Genomic DNA, 24,260 nt, shown 5'->3' on the forward strand with positions numbered 1-24,260 from the left:
AAGGACAATTTTTGGCACAGAAATACTCCTTCAAATGTACAATTTAATTTTTGAAACTTTGTCCATGTTTAGCATGGGAATCCAACTCTTTAACAGTGTAAAAAACTCAGTATGCATGAAATAGAATTTCACCCCCCCTTTAAAATATGTTTTAAGCCTTTAAAATATGTTTTAAGTCTTAAATGTGTTTAAATATGTTATTTTTTTCTTTAACTGTTTAGCATTTAATCATACTGATAATGATGATAGCTAAAATTGTTGGATGTGGCACAGCTCTATCCAGAAAATGGTCCATAAACACAGATAAGATTGGCAGTGAAGCTCACTGTGTCAGAATGCCAGTGTGTCAAAGTCCGAAGCAAGATGAAACTCTTTGCAACGCAGGAGGATTTCACGTTTTTCGAGTGATGTTACTGTTTTGTAGACCTTGGCTTGTTATATTAATTATAATTATTTTTTCTGTCGGTGTTGCCTTGTTGTTGTTCATTGTTGAATGAGGATCGCTGGAGTAAAACTAAATGTCTACGCGGAAACACGTTTCGTTTTGAGAATGGAATAGCACGGTGTATAATCGCTGTTTTAGGTTACGGGTAATTTTTTTAAAGAAAAACAGAACTGGCCGTAGACTGAACTAACATGTGGCGTTTTTCTGGTAAGATTTGCTTGGTAAAAAAATGCTTGTGATGAAACTATAGGTTTATTGGAAATCCTTGCTTTAAGTCATATTTTCCATCGGAGGCAACTGTGAAGAATCTCTTCGAGGCCAACCGGTAGTCCTTCTCCATGGCCTCACCGAACTCCACCCATGCTGCAGTCTGCTTGGTCTACCAGTACCCGCCAGCTGCCTCAGGAGTTCCACAAGCCAGCCAGGCCCGATAGGACTCCTCCTTTTGCTTGATGGCATCCCTTACTTCCGGTGTCCACCACCGGGTTCGGGGATTGCCGCCTCGACAGGCACCGGAGACCTTACAGCTACAGCTCTGAGCGGCCGCGTCGACAATGGTCCACTCGGACTCAATATCTCCAGCCTCCCTCGGGATCTGGTCGGAGCTCTGTCGGAGGTGGGAGTTGAAGATCTCTCTGACAGGGGATTCGGCCAAACGTTCCCAGCAGACCCTCACAGTCAGTTTGGGTCTGCCGAGTCTGTCCAGCTTCCTTTCCCGCCATCGGATCCAACTCACCACCAGGTGGTGATCAGTTGACAGCTCCGCCCCTCTCTTCACCCGAGTGTCCAAGACATACGGCCGCAGGTCAGATGAAACAACCACAAAGTCGATCATGTGCACTGATGGACATGTGCACTAATGGACACCCTTATGCTTGAACATGGTGTTCGTTATGGACAAGCTGTAACTAGCACAGAAGTCCAATAACAGAACACCACTCGGGTTCAGATCAGGGGGGCCGTTCCTCCCAATCACGCTCCTCCAGGTGTCACTGTCGCTGCCCACGTGGGCGTTGAAGTCTCCCAGTAGAACAACGGAGTCCCCAGTTGGAGCAATTTCCAGCACCCCTCCCAGAGGCCCCAAGAAGGCCGGGTACTCTACACTGCCGTTCGGCCCGTAGGCACAAGCGACAGTGAGAGACCTATCCCTGACCCAAAGGCGCAAGGAAGCGACCCTCTCGTTCACCGGGGTGAACTCCAACTCCAGAGTGGTGAAGAGTCCATCCTCTCTCAAGGAGTGTGGTTCCAGAGCCCAAGCCGTGCGTGGAGGTGATCCCGACTCTAGTCGGTATCTTTCAAGCTTAAGCACATTCTCAAGCTCCTTCCCCACCAGCAAGTGACGTTCCACGTCCCTAGAGCTAATTTCCATATCCAGGACTTTGCACCAGTCTGGTGAGCCCATGGGATGGCGGCCCCACGTTGCTTCTTTGGGCTGAGCCCGGCCGGGCCCCATCGCATACGAGCCCCAACCCCAGGCCTGGCTCCAGGGTGGGGCCCCGGCTGTGCCATGCTGGGAGACGTCACGGTCCTCGTTTTTAATTTCTTCATTAAGGGTTTATGAACCGCTCTGAAAACACTTTTATGATGAAGATTTTTATCTCATATTACAGAAAGAATGTTTTTAATAAACTAAAAAAGGATGGAAAATATGCAGATTCTGCCAGAATTGAATGACATTGGATTACTTGTTTATTCTATCAATCCTCATGTAAAACAATCTTTATTAAACAAACAAGCTATTTCAAATGCATCCGCTTTATCAGCAACAGGGATTGTGATGTTGACTGCAGATCGCTGGTCGACAGCTTGTGTGTTTCAGGGTCCTAATGTTCTCCATATTCAGGGTCTGTTAACACACATTAAGGAAACTTTTTAAAAGGTCAGGACTCATTTTCCAAAGGCCCTGTTCACTTTATTAACTTACTACTACTAACCCTAACCCTGACTTAAAGAATATCTGGCCTTTTTTGATTCTGTTTCTCCAACCATTTCTCCAGTCCCATCGAGTCGAGGCCTGTTATACTGAGAGCCGAAGAGGAACAGAAAACAGTTTCTCTTACGAGAGTTCTCTCGTACTGCGTTTGAAAAACGCACTGGGAAAAGTCTCTTTTTCACAAAATACTGAAGCAAAAATTATCCTTAATTTTGTAATATTGTAAAGCGCATTGCAGCAGCACACAGCCATGGGCGAGACGGCTCGCTCGCTCATTGGCTGCTCTGCGGCAACTGCATAAGCCTATCGAACTCAATGAGTGAGAGAACCGGGTCAAAACTGGAAGCGCAGGTAAAGGAAAGACGCAACTGTACAAATCGGGTTATTTTGGTAACTTTTTTTTGCCTCATGTACACAAGAAGTCATATAGACATTTGCAACAGTTTATTTTTTTACACAAAGTTTGATTTTACGCAATGAATCTGTTTTGCAGTTCCTAACTCTGTTGCTTTCGGTTGCCAATTGCTGTTCACAGGCCTGCAATGCTTTTGGCCGTATTTGTGCGCAAAAACCGTGCCAAAAGTGTTAGCGTGGAAAAATGGAAGTCAGAAGAATACAGATCCTATTTATTTTGCGTTAGCATGAAGCTGCAGCTTCACAATACATGCATTACACTTACGAATAACAGTTAAATGCTGCAAATATTTTTTTCTTACACTTGAAAGGCGATTTACACCTTTACAAATCTTCTCTTGCGCATGCAAATTTAATTTGCTTGCAATCTTATTTACACTTTCACAAATCTTACCCTGCATGCAATACTTTATGACCTAATTTTACCTTTATCCCCCTGTGGCTCAGTGGTGGATTCCCGGTCCCGGTCTTGCGGCATATATTATGCCGCCAATGCTCCGCTCTGTCAGTCCCCTGAGGGCGACTGCAGAGGTGCATTTTTGCAGCCAGCAAGCGCGTAGTACCCGCTTGCCTGCAACCGAACACTGTTTCTACGGTTCCCGTGCGTCACTGGCGAAAGGAGAATGGAGTGTTTTAGCCCCAATGAAACCGGGCGATATCCACTCTTCTCACATTCTGACACTTTTCAGGCATCTGAAAATGTCAGTATTGCATGTTGTGCTACACGCATGCCTGCAAACAAACGCTAGTGTGGATAATACTCGCGGTAACTGAAAGCCTATTTGTCTTCCTCTGTGGTCCAGTGGTAGATTAATAGCTTTTCGCGCAGTCGACCCGAGTTCGATTCCCGGGTCCACCGGCAGAAAAATTTATGCCGTCACATACAAATCGCTCTGTCAGTCCCCTGAAAGGCGACTGCAGATGTGAATTTTTGCAGCCGACGAGCACGTGGTACAACCCATGCCCGCTTGCCTGCACACAAAAGCCGTTCTACGGCTACCTAGAAAAATCCCATAGGGATGTATTTCTGGTGTTCCGGCCACTGCCGATAGTGCTATATGTGTAGAGAAGATGCCCACTGTCTAGTGCCCATCCCTACACACAAGCACAGCCCTTCATACAGGGCCCGCGCTCATAAAATCGACTAAGGTTGTTTGCGCACACAACATAGTAAACGTGCCCACTGCTGATGCCCACAAACACTATGTTCTGCATGTCTCATGGTTTTCTATAAAAGAAGCCTTTCCGCATTTGCTCTGCTCAGGCAGACAGTGCGCTCAATGCAGTAAATGTGCCGCTCTTCCGAGCCCACATTCAATCACAGACATTACGTGTCCTACGGGACTCGCCCAGCCCTCCCTCACTCGGTTAAACACCGCAGCGAGGTCGAGTGCGTCTGAAAATGTCGATATTGCATGTTATGCTACCCGCATGCTTGCAAACAAACACTCGCGTTAACTGAAAGCCAATGTGTCTTCCACTGTGGCCCAGTGGTAGATTCTCAGGTTTTCGCGCGGGCGACCCGAGTTCGATTCCCGGGTCTAACGGCAAAAAAAAAAAAAAAAAATGTATGCCGGCGAATACAAATCGCTCTGCTAGTGCCCTGAGAGGCGACTGCAGATGTGTATTTTGCAGCCGACGAGCACGTGGTACAACTCGTGCCTGCTTGCCTGCACACAAAAGCCGTTTTACGGCTACCCAGAAAAATCGACTCAGCTCGATCGCGCACCCAACATAGTAAATGTGCCCATTTCCCACATGTCACGTGGTTTCTGTAAAACGAAACCTGTGCACGCTCGCTCTGCTCAGGCAGACAGCGCATCAAAAGCAGTAAATGTGCCCGCTTCCCGCCCACACTTACTCACAGACAACATGAGTCCCACTCGGTTAAGCACCGTAGTGGGGTCGAGGACGAGCGCTCTGCCACTGTGATCAGCGCGCTCCCCGCCTCGAATGTCACAGGCATAACGCCTACGTTACAGCACACCGAAGCGCCTCTGTCGCCCAGCAAACAGGGCGCGCTTTGCATCCAACCCTTAGCCATCCATGCAGAAGCATGGGCAGCGCTTCCAGGGGTTTCGGAGTGGGTGCTGGATATTATAAAGAGAGGCTACTCGCTACAGTTTTGTCGACGCCCTCCCCGCTTCACAGCGCGCGTCAAAACTACGGTGAATTCAGAAGTAGCACACCTACTTCGTGCCGAAATATCAAAACTGATGAGCAAAGGGGCTATAGAGCCTGTATCTCAAGCTCAAAGCGAAGGGGGGCTATACAGCAGATACTTTCTGGTGCCCAAGAAAGACGGGGGTTTCAGACCCATACTGGATCTAAGACAGCTGAACAAAGCATTAATGAAACGCAGTTTCATATTCGCAGAGGAGACTGGTTCATGTCGATAGATCTGAAGGACGCGTATTTTCAAATACAGATAGCGATACTTGAGATTCGCCTTCGAGGGCCAGACATGCCAGTATACAGTCCTGCCATTCGGCTTATCCCTGGCACCTCGTACACTTACGAGGTGCATGGACGCAGCACTCGCTCCTCTCAGACTAAACAGAGGCATACGAGTGCTGAACTATTTGGACGACTGGCTGATTCTGGCTCAATCACGATCAGAGCTCGTGGAGTACAGGGCCTTTTTACTCGATCACCTCGAGAATCTTGGTCTCAGAGTCAATTGGACGAAGAGTTCGCTGAACCCCAGTCAAACGATTTCGTTTCTGGGTACAGTTCTGGACTCACAGTCTATGAGGGCACGGCTGTCGCCACAGCGCGTGCTAAACATTCAGCGCGCAGCGAGCTCTCTCCGCTGCGGCGCGACTATCCCGCTCAGGAAATTTCAGAGGATGCTAGGTCTCATGGCCTCAGCATCACCAGTTCTTCAGCTGGGCCTGCTCCGCATGCGCCCTTTGCAGTTCTGGCTGAAAGCGCGAGTACCGCGCAGAGCGTGGGCGTCCGGTCGGCTGCGTCTCAAGGTCGATCAGAGCTGTGTGACAGCTCTAAAACCTTGGATAACGAGCGACTGGTACCAATCAGGTGTAAGCCTGGGGACTTCCTCGAGAGTGAAAGTGGTGTCGACAGACGCCTCCACCTCGGGATGGGGAGCGCTGCTCGAGGGCAGATCGTTCTACGGCCTGTGGTCAGAACGTGAGAAGCTCCAACATATCAACTGCCTGGAAATGTTGGCAGTGGACAACGCGCTGACGCGCTTTTCGTCCCCGAATCAAGGACCATCACGTCTTAGTCCGTTCGGACAACATGTCTGTGGTGTCCTACATAAATCACCAGGGCGGTCTTAGATCCCGAGACCTGTACAGGTTGGCAGAACGCCTCCTGATATGGCCTCAGCACTACTTGCGCTCGCTGAGAGCAGTGCATGTGCCTGGGCTACAGAATTTGGGTCCAGACAGACTGTCCAGGAACAACATTCCCATGAGCGAATGGTCTCTACACCCGCAAACAGTCCAGCTGTTGTGGGAGAGATTCGGCAGAGCGGAGGTGGACCTGTTCGCGTCCCACGAAAACGCTCACTGCCCCGCGTTCTTTTCCAAGAGCGAGAGCGCGCTGTCCCGAATGTGGCCGCGCTGTCCGCTCTACGTTTTTCCCCCCGTCTCCCTCCTTCCTCAGGTGATAGAACGGGTCAGGGAACGAAATGCTCAGTGCTGCTTGTAGCGCCGCTCTGGAAGAACCAACCATGGTTCCCATTTTTGATGCAGTTAGCAGACACTGCCCCGTGGCCAGTGCCATTGAGGAGGGACCTCCTCTCGCAGGCCAGAGGTTCGATTTGGCATCCTCACCCGGAGTGTGGTCCCTCCACGTGTGGGCGCTCAACGGGTACCCGCTGACCTTTCAGTGGGAGTGCTAGATACTATCACTCAGGCTAGAGCTCCGTCGACTCGACGGCTTTACGCCTCGAAGTGGTCGGTATTCTCCAGCTGGTGCACAGCTCGGGGTCGTTTCACCCATCGATTGTGAGGTGACGGAGGTTCTCTCCTTCCTACAGGAGCTGTTGGATAAGGGCAGAGCCCCTTCCACGCTCAAAGTCTATGTGGCGGCTATCACAGCGTTCTCTGAAACAACGCTCGGTCAGTCATTAGGAAGGAACGATCTAGTCATCCGCTTCCTCAGGGGAGCTAGGAGGCTGAATCCTCCCAGACCTCCTTCGGTCCCTATGTGGGCCTCTCTACGGTTTTTGGAGGCCATGAAAGGTTCCCCTTTCGAGCCCATCCAAACAATTAGCCTCAAACATCTGTCATTCAAAACAGTGTTTTGTTGGCTCTTGCTTCAGTGAAGCGCATAGGTGACATGCACGCGCTCTCTGTGAGTGTGGCGTGCTTAGAGTTTGGGCCTAACGACTTAAGAGTCATACTCAAACCTAGGCATGGTTATGTGCCAAAATCCCTCAACACATCGTTTCGGGCTCAGGTTATCTCCCTGTCTGCCCTGCCGGTGTCAGGCGAGGAAGGGGACTTACGTTTTCTTTGCCCTGTTAGGGCTCTGAGAGCTTATATGTCTCGCTCTTCTGTCTTCAGACAGACTGAGCAGCTATTTGTCTCGTTCAGTGGACGTTCCAAGGGAATGGCTGTTTCGAAACAAAGCCTATCCAGATGGATAGTTGACGCCATAGCGTTAGCTTACACTTCCAGGGGTCTTCAGTGCCCACTGGCTGTCAGAGCACATTCCACGAGAGGCGTCGCCTCGTCGTGGGCTTGGTCTAGTGGGATCTCCTTACAGGATATATGTATTGCCGTCTACATTTATCAGGTTTTATAACCTAGAGGTTCCCGCCTTACAGGCTAAGCTATTGTCGGTGTAGCTGAATCAGTCGTCTGATTAGAACACTGAGATCGCAAGCGCAGCGCGCTGCCGACTGTTATATGGGCAGTATTGCGTAGTACCCACATTCGTCAGGCTCTTTGCCTTGTCTATGTGATGTCATGTTATTGCGTCTGCGGACGCTACCATATATGGGGACGGAGGGATTCCCCTCCTGTTTCCATGACTCTCTGTGAGTCCCTCTGGTGATTGTGCACTGTAATTCCTGGGCTTCGCTTCCAGGCTTATAGGTGTCTGTTTCCCAGCACGCACGGCGTTTTACATTGGGTTCCCAGTGCGTTTTTCAAACGCAGTACGAGAGAACTCTCGTAAGAGAACGTACTCGGTTACTAACGTAACCTCGGTTCTCTCTAGAAGAGGGAACGAGTACTGCGTTCCTTGCTGTGCGTGCGATTAACTCTGGTTCGCTTCGGCGATGAAATAAATCAAGTGAGTCAGCCTTCTCGAGCTACCTTTATAGGGCTAGGCCACGCCCGTTTCGGTGGGAAGTGGCAAGGAGGGCGTGAAGCGCCCTCATTGGCCTGTCATCTTACAGGCCTCGCTCGATGGGCTTATGCAGTTGCCGCAGAGCAGCCAATGAGCGAGCGAGCCGTCTCGCCCATGGCTGTGTGCTGCTGCAATGCGCTTTACAATATTACAAAATTAAGGATAATTTTTGCTTCAGTATTTCGTGAAAAAGAGACTTTTCCCAGTGCGTTTTTCAAACGCAGTACTCGTTCCCTCTTCTAGAGAGAACCGAGGTTACGTTAGTAACCGAGTACGTTTTATGAAACATTATGATAAAAGGCTGTATTTCATTCACTGATATGTTGTAGAGTTACATTAGACACACATTAGATGTCACGTGGTGATTTCACTTTAATCACTGTCTGTCTTCTGTGTGTGACTGTGTGAACGAACACAATAACAGTGAGAACAATCTCCATCAGAACTGATCTGGAAAATATGATTTACAAGTAGATGAACAGAGCTGTGACAACTTGAATAAATTAGTAGCTAAATATCTCAGACTGGATCTGTCTTTTCTTTATCTGTGTATTTCTATGTAAGTTTATCTCCTCCTCCCTCATCTCTTCTTTTAAACACAGGAAGTGTATGGCAAGCCGTGTGAACTTTTATTCATTTCCAGGATATGAAATATGGATATATGATATCCTTGATATCAACAATTAAATTTTCACTAGTTAAAATGATAGTTATTGATATCAGAAATTACATTTCCACTAGTAACAATGCTAATTCTTGATATCCATAATTAATTTTTCACTAGTAAAAACTATAATTCTTGATATCTGTAATTGTATTTTTACTAGTGAAATGTCACCATAGTATGCCATTCAAAATCAATTGTTGATATCAAGAATTTGAAATTCCAATTTCACATATCAGAAATATAATTCTTACTAGTAAAAACCTTTATTTTTGATATCAAGAATTCAGTTGTCATTAGTTGAAATGTCTATTCTTGATATCAACAATTGAATTGCTACTAGTAACAATGTTCATTTTTTATATCAATAATTCCATTTTCACTAGTGACAATGTTAATTTCTGATATCATGAATGTGATCGTTACTAGTAAGAAAGCCATTTTAGATATCTGAAATAACATTGATACATTTTCAGATATTCAAAATGAAAATTGAAGCAATGAAGCAATTCAATTGTTGATATCAAGAATATACATTTCAACTAGTGACAACTGAATTATTGATATCAGCAATTCGCATTTTTACTAGTAACAATGTAATTATTGATATCAGAAATTATTTTTCTACTAGTAAGAAATCAATTGTTGATATCAACAATTGATTTTGAATGGCAGCCTATGGTGACATTTCACTAGTGAAAAAATAATTACAGATATCAACAATTAAATTGTTGATATCAACAATTACATTTTTGATATCAACAATTAACTTTTTGATATCAAGAATTAAATTGTTGATATCAAGAATTAAATTGTTGATATCAACAATTAAATTTTTGGTATAAAAAATGTAATTGTTGATATCAAAAATTTAATTCTTGATATCAACCATTCATATCCTGCAAATGAATAAAAGTTAAAACAGCTTGCCATAGTAAGTGTGTGTTTTAACACTCAGCGCTGTTAAAACAGTCTATTAATGTGACAGTATGGGCTCCTGTGCACTGCCTCTCATCTGTGAGTATTTGATCATATTCTTTACTATCTTCTGTTTTCTGTTTCTAATGCATTATATTCAGCTGAAGATGGGATATAATAATGATTGTTGTGTAGGAGAGTATGAACCCACAGTCTCACTGCTTATTGTATTATTTATTGATCAGATTCAATGTGATGTTGTTACGTTTTTTTTTTTTTTTTTTTTTTATGTTCGCCTGAACTTCATATTTAGTTGTTGTATGATGTCAGTTCACACGTGTGTCAGAATAACCACAGGTTTCCAGAATAAGTTCATGTGATGATAATGAATGAGATAGGAAGCAAAAGCAGTGTGAACACATATATTTATTGACGACAAATATGGTGAACACAAACTCCGTGAAGACAATGATGAACTCCGTGGGTGATGATGTTATCTCTCGGCTGGGTGGCGCAGTGGCTTGATGGCTGGTGATGACGTGGCGTGAATCTCCCGTGATGAATACAATCCAGTGACGATCAACGGCGAAATAGACAATCCAACACGAACAAGACCAAGACAAACCAACAAGGCAGTCCAACATCCAGATCAACTATCAGACAAGGAAGGAGAGAATGAGGTGAGTATATGTAGCTGACGGTAATGTGAGACACCTGGTGCGGGGACTGATTAGCAGCTGATTCCAATGAGCATGATGTAACCACATGAAAGACACCAAATCACAGGACCTGAGAACACAGCCGATCCATGCACCGTGACAGTACCCCCTCTCCTAGGAACGTCCCCTGACGTTCCCAGCCTCCTGTACCTGTTGATTGAAATCATCAATAAGAGAGTGATCCAATATATCTCTAGCAGGAACCCAACTTCTCTCCTCCGGACCGTAACCTTCCCAGTCCACCAAGTACTGGAATCCGCGTCCCCTCCGTCTAGAGTCCAGAATACGATTGACCGAATAGGTTGGTTCCCCGTCTACGAGCCGCGGCGGTGGGGGAACCGGGGCAGGCGGATTAATACGAGCAAAAAATACAGGTTTAATCTTTGATACATGGAACACGGGATGAATCCTCCTGTACGCTGGAGGAAGATTGAGGCGGACTGCCACCGGACTAATGATCTTGGTGACAGAAAACGGGCCAATAAATTTGGGAGCAAGTTTATTAGCAACGGATCGGAGAGGAATGTTCTTGGTAGAAAGCCACACTTTGGAACCAACGACGTATACGGGAGGCCTCGACCGGTGGCGATCGGCTTTGGCCTTGGTGCGCGCTCCCACCTGGACCAGAGTCTCACGGGCTCTGGTCCATGTGCGACGGCACCTCTGGACGAAGGCGTGAGCGGAGGAGACCGCGACTTCGGATTCCAGACTGGGAAAAATAGGTGGCTGGTACCCTATACTACATTCAAATGGGGACAGGCCCGTGGCAGACACTGGTAAGGAATTGTGTGCGTACTCCACCATCGACAGCTGCTGACACCAAGAGGAAGGATTTCGAGCGACCATACATCGTAGTGTTCTCTCCAAATCTTGGTTGGCTCTCTCAGTTTGCCCATTGCTTTGAGGATGGAACCCCGAAGAGAGACTAACAGTGGCCCCCAGAAGTTTACAAAATTCTCGCCAAAATTTGGACACAAACTGGGGTCCTCTGTCAGAGACCACGTCTATCGGGAGGCCATGTAACCGAAAGACGTGATCAATGACTGTTACCGCTGTCTCCTTGGCTGAAGGTAATTTGGGCAAGGGGATGAAATGAACCGCCTTCGAGAATCGGTCCACCACGGTCAAAACTACCGTGTTACCCAAAGAGGGTGGGAGGGCGGTGACAAAATCTAGCGCAATGTGGGACCAGGGTCTCGAAGGGATTGGCAGCGGTTGTAGGAGCCCATCTGGGGGTCTGTTAGAAGTCTTACCAGTGGCACAAACTGAGCAAGCCAAAACAAAACTGCGAACATCACGAGCCATGAGTGGCCACCAAAATCTTTGCTTGACCAAATGTAAGGTGCGACTTACCCCTGGATGACATGCCACATTGGAACAATGACCCCATTGGATAACTTCGGACCGAAGACTTTCTGGCACAAACAAACGGTTAGGTGGGCAACCGGCCGGAGGCGTTACCCCATGTAAGACTGTCTTAACCTTCGATTCGACCTCCCAACTGAGAGTAGAAACAATAAGTGTCTCAGAAAAAATACTCTCGGGAGTGGACGGGCGATCGGAGCGGTCAAAAATTCGAGATAAAGAATCGGGTTTGATGTTTTTGGAACCCGGGCGGTACGAAAGTGTAAAATCAAAACGTCCGAAAAAAAGTGCCCACCTAGCCTGCCTAGAGTTTAGTCTTTTGGCAGTTCTGATGTATTCTAGATTCTTATGATCGGTCCAAACCATGAAGGGTACCCCTGACCCCTCCAACCAATGACGCCATTCCTCCAATGCCAGCTTGACTGCCAACAGCTCTCTGTTACCAATATCGTAATTTGACTCTGCTGGCGACAAACGATGAGAGAAAAACGCGCAGGGATGCATCTTGTCGTCCGAGGGTGAGCGCTGTGAAAGCACCGCACCTACCCCCACCTCTGACGCGTCGACCTCTACCACGAACTGACGTGACGGATCAGGGGTAACAAGGATGGGGGCCGAAACAAAGCGGCGTTTGAGGTTGGCAAACGCAGCTTCCGCTGCGTCTGACCACCTGAACGCCGTTCTGGGAGAGGTCAAGGCAGTCAGAGGCGCGGCTAGTTGGCTGTAATTGCGAATAAAACGCCGGTAAAAATTGGCGAACCCCAGAAACCTTTGTAGGGCCTTACGGGAATCTGGACTTGGCCAATCTACCACAGCCTTGATCTTCTCGGGATCCATGCGCATACCCTCGGCCGACACGATGTACCCTAGAAAAGGAACAGACTGTGCATGAAAGTCGCATTTCTCCGCCTTGACAAAAAGCCCATTCTCTAGCAGCCTCTGAAGCACTCGTCTGACGTGTTGAACATGTTCCTGGAGAGAAGAAGAAAAAATCAATATGTCGTCCAGGTAGACATATATGAACTGATCGACCATATCTCTCAACACATCATTAACGAGTGCCTGAAAGACACCTGGGGAGTTGGACAAGCCGAAGGGCATGACCAAGTACTCAAAGTGCCCCCTGGGGGTATTAAAGGCAGTCTTCCATTCATCTCCCCTCCTGATGCGAACCAAATGATAAGCGTTTCTTAAGTCCAATTTAGTGAAGATCGATGCTCCCTGCAACCTCTCGAAGGCTGAAGATATCAACGGCAAAGGATAAGTATTCTTTATCGTGATATTATTCAGCCCTCGGTAATCAATACAAGGTCGCAGAGATCCATCTTTCTTCCCCACAAAAAAGAACCCCGCCCCCGCTGGAGATGAGGAAGGTTGGATGAACCCGGATGCTAGAGAATCAGAAATATATTTCTCCATAGCCTCTCTCTCAGGAATAGAAAGTGAGTATAACTTGCCCTTAGGCGGAGACGTACCTGGCAGTAATTCTATAGCACAGTCATAGGGACGATGAGGAGGGAGAGAAGCAGCCCGAGACTTACTGAACACTTCCTTCAGGTCGAGGTACTCCGCGGGCACGTTACACAGATCCGCCGCCTTCTCCTGCAACACAGACTCAGATACAGACGGACAGGCAGACACAAGACAAGACTCATGACATTTAATGCTCCACTCAGACACCGATTTCAGCTGCCAATCAATCCGGGGGTTGTGTTTGATGAGCCAGGGATGTCCTAAGACCACGGGTGCGTGGGGTGAGTCCAGGATGTAAAAGGAGATGCTCTCACGGTGGTTACCAGATACCGTGAGAGTGATGGGTTCCGTGATGGTGGTGATGGTGGGAAGCGTCTGACCATTGAGTGCGTGGACTGCAATAGAACTGGTGAGGGGGAGGAGGGGAACATGATTTTGATGCGCAAAAGTAGAATCCATAAAGTTACCTTCAGCCCCTGAATCCAAAAGTGCAGTGCAGTGCAGGTCCAGACGATGCCATCTAAGCCTGACCGGGAGGAGCGTGGAGGTAGATCTGAACGAGGACTTGATAGCGGAGATCCCACCCGACAGTAGCCCCTTCCTTACTGCCGGGCTGGCCCTTTTACCGGGCAGCTAAAGGCGAAATGTCCCGCCGCCCCGCAGTACAGGCAAAGGCCGTGAGATCTCCGCCTCTCCCTCTCCTCCCGAGTCAACCGAGCTCGACCCACCTGCATGGGCTCGTGATCCTGGAATGGGCCGACCGCGTCGTTGCCACTGGCTCGAACTGGAGGTCCCTCCCCAGGGGGAAACCGAGCGGTTAAACACCGCCGCTCGGTTCGGGAGAGTCGAGCGTCTACCCGTAGTGCCAGATCGATGAGGCCGTTGAGATCAGCGGGTAGATCCAGGGCGTAGATCTCACGTTGGACGCGGTCAGCCAGCCCATGCAGGAACATGTCCCACTGCGCCTCCTCGTTCCATCGGCACTCCGCCGCCAGGGTGCGAAACTCGATAGAAAAGTCTGAGACGGATCTCTCCCCCTGTTTGAGATCCGTCAAACGCCGCGCGGCCTCTCTTCCAGTGGCAGCGCGGTCAAACACCCGCTTCATCTCGGCGGAGAGCGCCGAGAACGAGGCACAACACGGATCTTGGTTCTCCCATACCGCCGTGCCCCACAGTGCCGCCTTCCCCGTTAACAGTGTGAGCGCGAACGCCACTTTGCTTACCTCACTGGTAAACGTGCGAGGTTGCAATGAAAAGTGCATGGAGCATCTAGTGAGGAAAGCCCGGCAGAAGTTTGGCTCACCGCTGTAAAGCTCTGGTGGGGGAAGGCGGGGTTCGGGTGACTGGGCAGCCCCGGATGGTTCCTGATGGGCGGGCGGCATGGGTGGTGGGGTTGGCGCAGTGGGTTGTTGCCAGTTCTGCATCCACTGGGTGAGCTCAGATACCTGCGCCACAAGAGCTCGGATCGCTGTTCCCGTATCCGCCGAGCTCTTCTCCTGGGACTCCAGCCGAGAGATGCAGGAACGTAAAGCCTCCTCAGCCGTGAGTGGGGTGGAGCCTGCTGCTTCCATGAGTGGTCTGATAGTTCTGTGATGATAATGAATGAGATAGGAAGCAAAAGCAGTGTGAACACATATATTTATTGACGACAAATATGGTGAACACAAACTCCGTGAAGACAATGATGAACTCCGTGGGTGATGATGTTATCTCTCGGCTGGGTGGCGCAGTGGCTTGATGGCTGGTGATGACGTGGCGTGAATCTCCCGTGATGAATACAATCCAGTGACGATCAACGGCGAAATAGACAATCCAACACGAACAAGACCAAGACAAACCAACAAGGCAGTCCAACATCCAGATCAACTATCAGACAAGGAAGGAGAGAATGAGGTGAGTATATGTAGCTGACGGTAATGTGAGACACCTGGTGCGGGGACTGATTAGCAGCTGATTCCAATGAGCATGATGTAACCACATGAAAGACACCAAATCACAGGACCTGAGAACACAGCCGATCCATGCACCGTGACAGTTCATGACTTCGACATATGAACATGTTCCACCAATGCTTGACAATCAGAAAGTGTCTCAGACTTGTGTTGTCCTTTTAAACAGATTTATTTATTCATTTTTTTGCAAAGCTAATACATTTTATTTTAACAAATGCCTTGATTGAAAACTGTACTTGAACTATATTTATTTAAATAGCAAATATATTGATACATTTTTAATGTGGTTTAAGGGCTTTTTCACACTAGTTTGTTTGAGAGACTGCAAGCGGTCAACAGATTAAAATACTGTGGTCTGAATATGTTTTTTTGGGGTACTTTTAAGAGGAACTGAGATCATTTATTGTTGACATATGAATTATTTCTGACCGAGGCGAGAGCTCTTGAAGTGCTGAAACAAACGAGGTGTTAAAATACTCTTAGACCAGAAGAAGCTTGAAGTTTTCTTTCTGGTTCACTGTAGCTGAACTGGGTTTGGGTCATTAAAGTGTACTATATGTGAAACACACAAAGTGTCCAAATTATTTTGCAGCCACTATACAGTCACAGTGAAGTTCATGGTGCCGACATCAGACAGGAAGTGATGTCGTGTGTCTCAAACACTTTGGCCTGATTTGGTTCTGAAGCTTGTTTTGTTCCAGTGAAGAATCAGTGATGTGAAACTTTAATCACATTAATGTTAATATTTTATTTTTTAACATGTGTATGCAAGTGTCTTTATTAATAAAGTGTATTTTTATGTACTGTGATATAATGCATTGTAGTGCTGTGAAAGCTGCATGATTCTATATTATTTATACATGTTTAATAGTGTCTTTCATGTTAGAGTTAGAACATGTAATACAGGAAAAATTCAATAGGGAGCAAAAATTAATAAATACAAAACTTTAAAAAAAAAACACAAAACAAGAGAACAAGAACTATGAAGACAGAGTTACAGAAATACACGGACATCACATTTATTGATGAGTAGTTTTGTTGGTTTCTTTCTTTTGTCAAAAATCACTTCTCAGAGATCTTTGATGCCAGAAATATTAGACTTTATTTTGCAACAAAGCCGAGCATCTCCTGTAGAAAACCACTCCAGATTTTTGCTCAGCTCACACATATATACCATACATCCTTTTCCAAAGATGGTAACACACTCTATAGATATTTTTGGGTAAAAGGTCTTTGTACTGTGTGATTATACTAGAATATAAGTGTCATACTAGAATATGAATATAATTTTCTGCTTTCTTCAGGCTTCAGAAAGTCAAACCAAAGTCACACACGGAGATAATAGTGTACAAATATATAGCGTAAATTACTTATTTTCTAAATAATAAAATCTTCTACATTAGCCTATAATGTCATATGATGTTGTATGTTGTGAAGCTCAGTGTTCAAACTGCTTAATTGTTCTTGAGCATCAGTGAATCAAACAGTGAATCAAACAGTGAATCAAACAGTGAATCAAACAGTGAATCACTGAATCGACTCTCAATTCAGTGATCAAACAGTGAATCAATCAGTGAATCAAACAGTGAATCAATCAGTGAATCAAACAGTGAATCAATCAGTGAATCACTGAATCGACTCTCATATCAGTTCACGAGTCCTGTGACGTCAGTGTGTGTGATGATGTTAAATGCTGGAGAATAAACCATCAGTTCTCCTGAATGAGCATCACAACAGAAACACACTTTCAGCTCATGTAGAATAAACTCTAGACATGTTTCAGTGTGTGATTTACATTGTGTTGAATGAATGGAAAAGCTTCATATCTGTGTTTCTTCTGCCTTTAGTGCTGATGTCCCTCGTTCACTCTGGACTCAGCCAAGGTACTGTGCTTTACTGCAGTACATTTTAGTTTGTAACTAATGTGAATTGTGTTATAGTAGTTTACTATATATGGTTTACTATAACCATATTATTTACAACAGGATCCCACATTTGTCTCTTTGCTGATGTTTTATGTCCATGTTTTGCATATTTCACAGAATCATCTGACTGTAGTTCCTTATGCTGCAAAACATTACAGAAATCTGCTATTTATTCAATCTATCAAACAAACAGTCTTGCAGTTGTAAAGTAGTTCAGTCAGACATTAATTTCAAAAGATCATAATCCACTGTATAAAACAGAAATGTTTTTTTCTCATTTTTATTAATTATTGACTGTGTGTCATTAAGATCTTGAGCACCAATGCTTAGCTTTATTCATTCAGTGTGGTTTGGTTGGAAGGGCTGGAAGAGAAAAGGGCTTGAGAACAGACAGACTGAAGTAAAAAATTGTAAAAACAAATGCTGTAGTTATGCAGCTTTTTGCCAGTAACTTACTGTAGATCTAAATTGATGTTATTTACTAGCAACAGTTTGTTCAAAGTTAAATGAACATTAAACATTAACAAGTCTTTGTCTTTACAGAATAAAATTATAAAATAACAACCTAATGCAAAGCATGCTGGGAACCAGAAATCTTCATCAACCTTTTTCTGTTTTTTTTTTCCCCCTTCAGATTTTGGTTCCCAGAATGCTTTGCATATTTTAGTTTTTGCATGAGGCTGTTATTTTAGTTTAAGTAAAACAAGCAGCTGCCAGTAATACTGCAATTTCTACAGATTTTTTTTTACAGTGGTTCAGAACGGGAAGATCAATAATACAAAGGAAATGCGGACTGGATACATACATCAGTTTCAGTTAGTTTTTACCACATTGTTGATGTAATAATTACAATTTATAAGCAAACTAGATTTTTTATTTGAGTGTTTTTCTCCTGATAAAGTTTTGAGTTCATGACAGTGATCTTGATACTGCAATGCTTTTCAATATTTACTGATGTTTCTCAGTGAAACCTGTAGTGACGGTGAAGCCAGATCAGCGTGTGTTCGAAGGAGAGAGAGTCATTCTCACATGTGACATACAGGGAGGAGGAGACATTCAGAGATACAGCTGGTTTAGAGATGGATACACTGTCTATACAACAACAACAGCAGAGTTCAGTTTCACAGCGTATGTGTCCGACAGTGATAAATACAGGTGTAGAGGAGAGAGATCAGACTCACGCACAGACATCAGTGATACTGTTACACTGACTGTATCAGGTGAGTCTTCATATTCACATCTGTTTAATGATCATTTAAATTCATATTTCAACACTTATAATCTTCATCCACATCTGTTATAAGAGGACTGAAGAAATTCACTTTTAGTCATTATTCAGTAACTGCACACGTGTGTGTGTGTGTGTGTGTTTGTGTGTGTGTGTTTGTTTGTTTTGTGGAGGTTTTGGTTTATTATAAAATCATGTAAATTGTGACTTTCCAGTCTTATGTGCGTCTCCATCTTTAATATAAGGTTCAACACAAAATGCACACATCCAGCGGGCAAAACAAACTCAGTGAGGAAGCTCAACCACAGAAACTGCAAAGGGAAGAGAAAGTTGGCACACCACAGCTCCAATAATAGAAACATGTATTTCATGTTCTCAATGGCCATTAGACTCGAAACGTCACCTGTGATGAGAACATGAAATACATGTGACCCCTAGGGGGCGCTCCGACGCACAATTTGAATATTTAAACTAGAAAACCCAAACCGTGCTCCCCTTTAAACTATTTAGGCAGGTTGTATCCAATAAAGGAACAGAAATGGGACTGATGTAATCAAATATAATTTTATTAAACACTAGACAATAATATAGGCTACTGATTGGCAATCAGAGCAGACAAATTTCCCCATAGGTAACAGTGGACAATTCTACAATAAATAGATCACACAGTGAATAAAAGTCTCATAATAAATGAGTTACAGGATATAAAGTCTAACAATATTAAGACTACAGTGAATAAAGTCAAATAAATACTGTTCACATACACACACCCCAACACTGCAAGAGACACTTCAAACCAAATCGCCCGTGCATACACTAACACAGCATTTCACACTATAGTGAACATTGCAAAATAGACACTGTCCCCAAAGGAGATATTGCACAATGCCCATAGGCCGAATATTGGAATATGATGATTGCCAAACAGAAAAAAAAACAAAAAAAAAAACATTTAGATTAACAAGCTACCACTAGCAGGACTCCATCCTAGGCCCACCTAGATCCAGGTCATCACAGAACGGTGGTAGCAGATCCCCAAGACACACACTCAAACATCCAAAGAAATAAAAAATAAAACAGAATGATTAAACGCAGGAAAAACGAGATGGTCCTCACTGCGGAACATGAAATCCACGGGGAGGAGTCGGATAAAATCCAACTCCTCCCACCTTACATATACCTAAACCTACCCGTCTCCACCCCCTTAATCCCTAAACCCACCCCTAAACCTACCAATCTCCACCCCTTATATCTGGATCCAACTCCGCCCCCCGGATCTCATGTACTGCATTGAGGTGCTACTGGGAAAAACAGTGGCAAGTGACAGACGAAGGCAATTCTCCAGTAATCACAAGCATAAGTGGTTTATGATGCAATGTTTGATAGCATCATGACAATTTAAAACAATATTAAATCTCTAATTAGAAAATTAGGACAAAAAAGGGATTCGATAAACTTACATTTTTCTTTGGATACCAGCCTAGATGAATTAGAGCTATATGCCCCGTAACAATAAAGTTCAACGTTGTGGATGACTATTAGCAGTGCACTCTTCCCATTGTTGCTTCTATTCATAGGCAATATCAAAGAAAGGAAACGATCAGCGCTAAACATTACGTTACATCGGAAAGAAAAAAAGGGTAATAAACTTACGTTGCTGCAAACCCGTATAGAATCACTTCTCGCTATTATGTGAGCAAGTTCTGTAGACTCGTAACTGCTGGTACCATTTACTGGTCACCATACACGCAGACACCAGACCGAGCTACAAACAAAGAGCCGTGTTAAGCGGTTCTCAATGAGTTTAGTATTAACGACAAATAGGCATGACCTTCCAAAAAGACTCTCCGTTCTCCAGTTTACACAGCCAATACACCAAGAGGCTCACTCTTCAACTCACACCACATTAATGTTTTTCTGTTCATGTCTCACGACACATTTAAAGGGACCAAATAATCAGTGCCAATGAGCAGGTCTTAAAGGTACACTTCCCATCTCAACCACCCTACCCGCTACATTAATATATTAAAAACAATTTGTAATTGTATAACAAACTGTGGTTTGCCAACTTTCTTTTTCAACTTTCTTTTCCGTTTTGCAAAATTATATTAATCATCGTATGACCAAGACCAGTGTAATGTATCTCTGTCACAGAATGGCTTCATGAACTAAATCCCTCTGGAAACCGTTGGTCAAATGCTTTGCTCAAGGACACAATAGTGATGGTTAACAGTTCATTCACTGCAGGGTTTATACCAGCAACATTCCCATTTACAACCAGTGTTTACAACCGAAGGTCCTTCTGAACAAACAGTTTTATTCCCTGAAAGAGAAGTTTCAGTCTTTATGTTTGTGTCTTTCTTCTCAGGTTTCCCCACATCTACAGTGACTGTGACACCAGACAGATCTGTATTCACTGGAGAAACAGTCAATCTGAAGTGTGTGATAAAGTCTGATCACAGTGACTGGAGATATGAGTGGTATAAAGGCATTGTAATATTACAGATATCTGAGCGTTACACTGTAAACAGAGACACTCTCACTATCAGAGGAGCTACTGAGTCTGATCAGGGTCAGTACAGGTGTAAAGGACAGAGAGATGGAACATCAACATCAAGCTCTGCTGTTTCTCTCTCTGTGAAGGGTGAGTTGAACATCATTGTCCTCTTAAACTCTTTCTACATGATCATGATCACACAACTAATCAAGACTTTTACTCATTCACACTGCTGATAAATACAGTTGTCACTCCTCTTTTTATTTAATTCTCTCTGTTCTTGTGTTACAAACTATTTGAAGGAGAAAAACAATGAAACTGAATGCAGGGGTCTGAAAATGCATTTTAAAGCTAAAGTATTTTTTAACTCTAAGTGTAATCTTAAAAGCAGAACATTCAGATTTAGAGATTTGTCTAGATTTAGACTTTTTAGATTTATTTGATCTGACACCAAAGTTTCAGTATTAGCTCACCTAAAAATGATTTCCTTATCTAATCTCACAGACCCTCACATGACCCCTATATGCCCTTCTTCCCTGGAACAAACAAATATGTTTTATTAATGTGCTGATCGCTATTATAATGAATGACGTCTCGGGAACTCCTACGTCTCGTCGTCGGAGTTTCCAACGAATTGGGATCACGCTACGGAGACCACTTGCCTTCGAGTGAATTAAAACGAGCCAATGAACATTGGCATGCAACATTTGCATTCCGCGGCCCGCCTACCAGCGCGGGTATAAAGGCGGAAGCAAGCGCATACACAAACGCTTTTCGCTGAGGAGCTGACCGGTGTCCAGTCCTCCGCGAAGGTACAGCAGCATGGCGACGGGACGAGACGTCTCCGTTCCCTACTCAGGGAACGAGGGTTACCATACGTAACCGAGACGTTACCTTTCGTTCGGGAACTCCTACGTCTCGTCGGAGGAGTTTCCAACGAATTGGGATCCCTAATAAAACGCCATGGTGCTGGCCCCTTCCAGCGCCCTGCCTAAGCTTCAGCCAGCAGTTTCTTGAAACTTATCTCTTATGTGCGGAAGCTTAGCTGGGAAGAGTCACACTGCTGTTCCGCAAGACCCACTCAGTGGACATTGGATAACACTGGGAAAGCATGCCCACGATGTAGAAGAGAACACTGCAGAGCCCAAAACCTGCCCGAAGGAAGGCACTAGGAATACACATGTGCACTAGCCTGTAGGGTAGTGAACACATGGAAGTCTCTGAGGTAGTCCCAGCCCGGAGGGTGGGAGCGTACTCAGCAAAGATGACAGAGCAGAATCTGTTGAGGGGAAGACACTGGCTAACCCGGGGGTAACCATCTCGTGGAGAGAACACATGGGGTCGCCGTAGGGACCGCAACATAAACCCCAGCCTGAACTCAGCTCATAGTGAGAGGTAACAGGACTGGCGACCGGTGATCCGCCTCGCCTGACGCCAGGGGGGGGGGGGGGTGACGGAGGAACTCACGAGGTTAGCCGTTTGTTGGGTAACCAACGGAGCAGGAAAATGCACGTATCTGGCCCGTGGGGCGAGAATGGCGTAGCAAGCCAACACTAACCTAATTCCTCGCGCTACTGGCCGAAGCGAGTACACAGGAGGAAACAGGTTCTACACAAAGGCTATAAAACCTAGCGAACGTGTTGGGTGTTGCCCAGCCCGCAGCTCTACAGATATCTGTCAACGAGGTGCCTTGAGCCAAAGCCCAGGAAGAGGCAACACTCCTAGTAGAGTGTGCCCTCAACCCTAGGTGGACAAGGCACATTCTGGGAATCATAAGAACTGTGTTTGTTTCACATAACTATGTTGAAATATCAAATCACATGCAAAATATGCTGAAATATAGTGAAATAAACACCGTATAAAAAACATCACACAAGTCAATGAAATCAAGAGACTGTGAGAGACTTTCCTGTTAAAATCTGACGTTTCATAAATTCAGTTTTTCATTTGAAAGCAGCAAGGAATTAATCTGATTGTGCTCATATATGTTCAGTGTCAAACATACAGTTTTGGTCTGAAGAGTAAAACAATTGTACATACCTCTTAAACATTAAAATGAATAACTTATATTAATATACTATGATGTCATCATTTACTCACCCTCATGTCGTTCCAAACATGTGTGACTTTCTTTATTCTGTGGAACATATAAGAAGGTGTTTGGAAGTTGTTGTTTTTTTTTCATACAATGAAATTAAAAGTTCCTTCAAAATATCTTTTATTTTCCACACAAGAAAGAAATTCAAACAGGTTTGAACAACATGAAGGTCAGTAAATTTGGCAGAATAAATATTTGTGAATGAACTCTTCCTTTAACACAGAGATGTAAGAGGTAGTGATGGGGACGAGACCGCCTATGCCGAGTCCGAGTCAAGACCGAGTCTTTGAAGGGTCGAGTCCGAGTCGAGACCGAGTCCGTTGGTTTTCAAATTCAGTCGAGTCCGAGTCAAGACCGAGTCTTTGAGGAAGCAAGTCCGAGTCGAGACCAAGTCTTTAGGAGTCGAGACCAAGACCATAAAAACATGTCAGTTTTCATATTCATGATTAAATATCACCCCAGTTAATAATCAACAGTTAGGCCTACAGACTAAGCTAGATTGGGAATCGTTTAGAGGAGCAGTCTTAACACCTTAATATGGACTATGCTTTTACTATCATTAAAAAAATCCCTACCACATGCATCATCTTCTGCCTATTTTTCTAAACTGCTTCAACAGTGCTGCTCTGTCATCAACATGTTAAGCCCACCCTGACTTTTATAATCATAGTTAGGACATGCAGAGCAAATACAAATTTTCTAGTGGACTAGTGATGGGGACGAGACCGCCTATGCCGAGTCCGAGTCAAGACCGAGTCTTTGAAGGGTTGAGTCCGAGTCAAGACCGAGTCTTTGAAGGAACAAGTCCGAGTCGAGTCCAAGAAAGCAGAAATCGTTCTCGAGACCGGACTCAAGTCTGAGACCGGACTTGAGTACTACATCACTAGTAAGAGGGGAATGGTGGTGGAATAATGAGAGACGGGAGGAAAAATATTTCAAAGCTTTTATATTCACTCACAAACTTTGGGTTCCTCGAGAAACTTTCTGAAAGCCCTTCAGAGCTCTGTAATGTTGCTCAATAATGTTCTTGTGTTTCTGTTTTTCAGTGTCACGTTCAGGACAGATTTCTGTCCTCAAAATCCTCAGTTCTCTTCTGGCCGCTTCTCCGTATCTGCTAGCGACAGTCGTGCTGCTTTACAAATGTTACAGAGCGAGAGGTAAAACTTCTGTCTGATTCCTCTCTCTCTCTCTCTCTCTCTCTCTCTCTCTCTCTCTCTCTCTCTCTCTCTCTCTCTCTCTCTCTCTCTCCCCCCTCTCTCTCTCTTACTCTCTCCCCCCCCTTTTCTCTCTCTGTCTGTCTCTGT

General features: G+C 45.0%; 1 protein-coding gene and 1 pseudogene across 2 annotated transcripts in view; one reads left to right on the plus strand and one right to left on the minus strand.

Annotated features, from left to right (window-relative positions):
• LOC309492511 (uncharacterized protein) overlaps window positions 1–24,260 on the minus strand; it is a 147,553-nt gene that overhangs the window by 102,603 nt on the left and 20,690 nt on the right. The window lies entirely within an intron of this gene.
• The window catches only part of LOC309492435 (leukocyte immunoglobulin-like receptor subfamily A member 3), a 64,905-nt pseudogene continuing 50,406 nt past the window's right edge, over window positions 9,762–24,260 (plus strand). Inside the window, exons 1-3 of the transcript XR_014211756.1 lie at window positions 9,762–9,798; window positions 17,056–17,091; window positions 18,099–18,261. The product of XR_014211756.1 is annotated as a leukocyte immunoglobulin-like receptor subfamily A member 3 (transcript). The remainder of the gene's footprint in view (window positions 9,799–17,055; window positions 17,092–18,098; window positions 18,262–24,260) is intronic.

The sequence above is a fragment of the Leuciscus leuciscus genome, assembly GCF_965113295.1.
Source record: "Leuciscus leuciscus genome assembly, chromosome: 2".
NCBI classification, from domain to species: domain Eukaryota; kingdom Metazoa; phylum Chordata; class Actinopteri; order Cypriniformes; family Leuciscidae; genus Leuciscus; species Leuciscus leuciscus.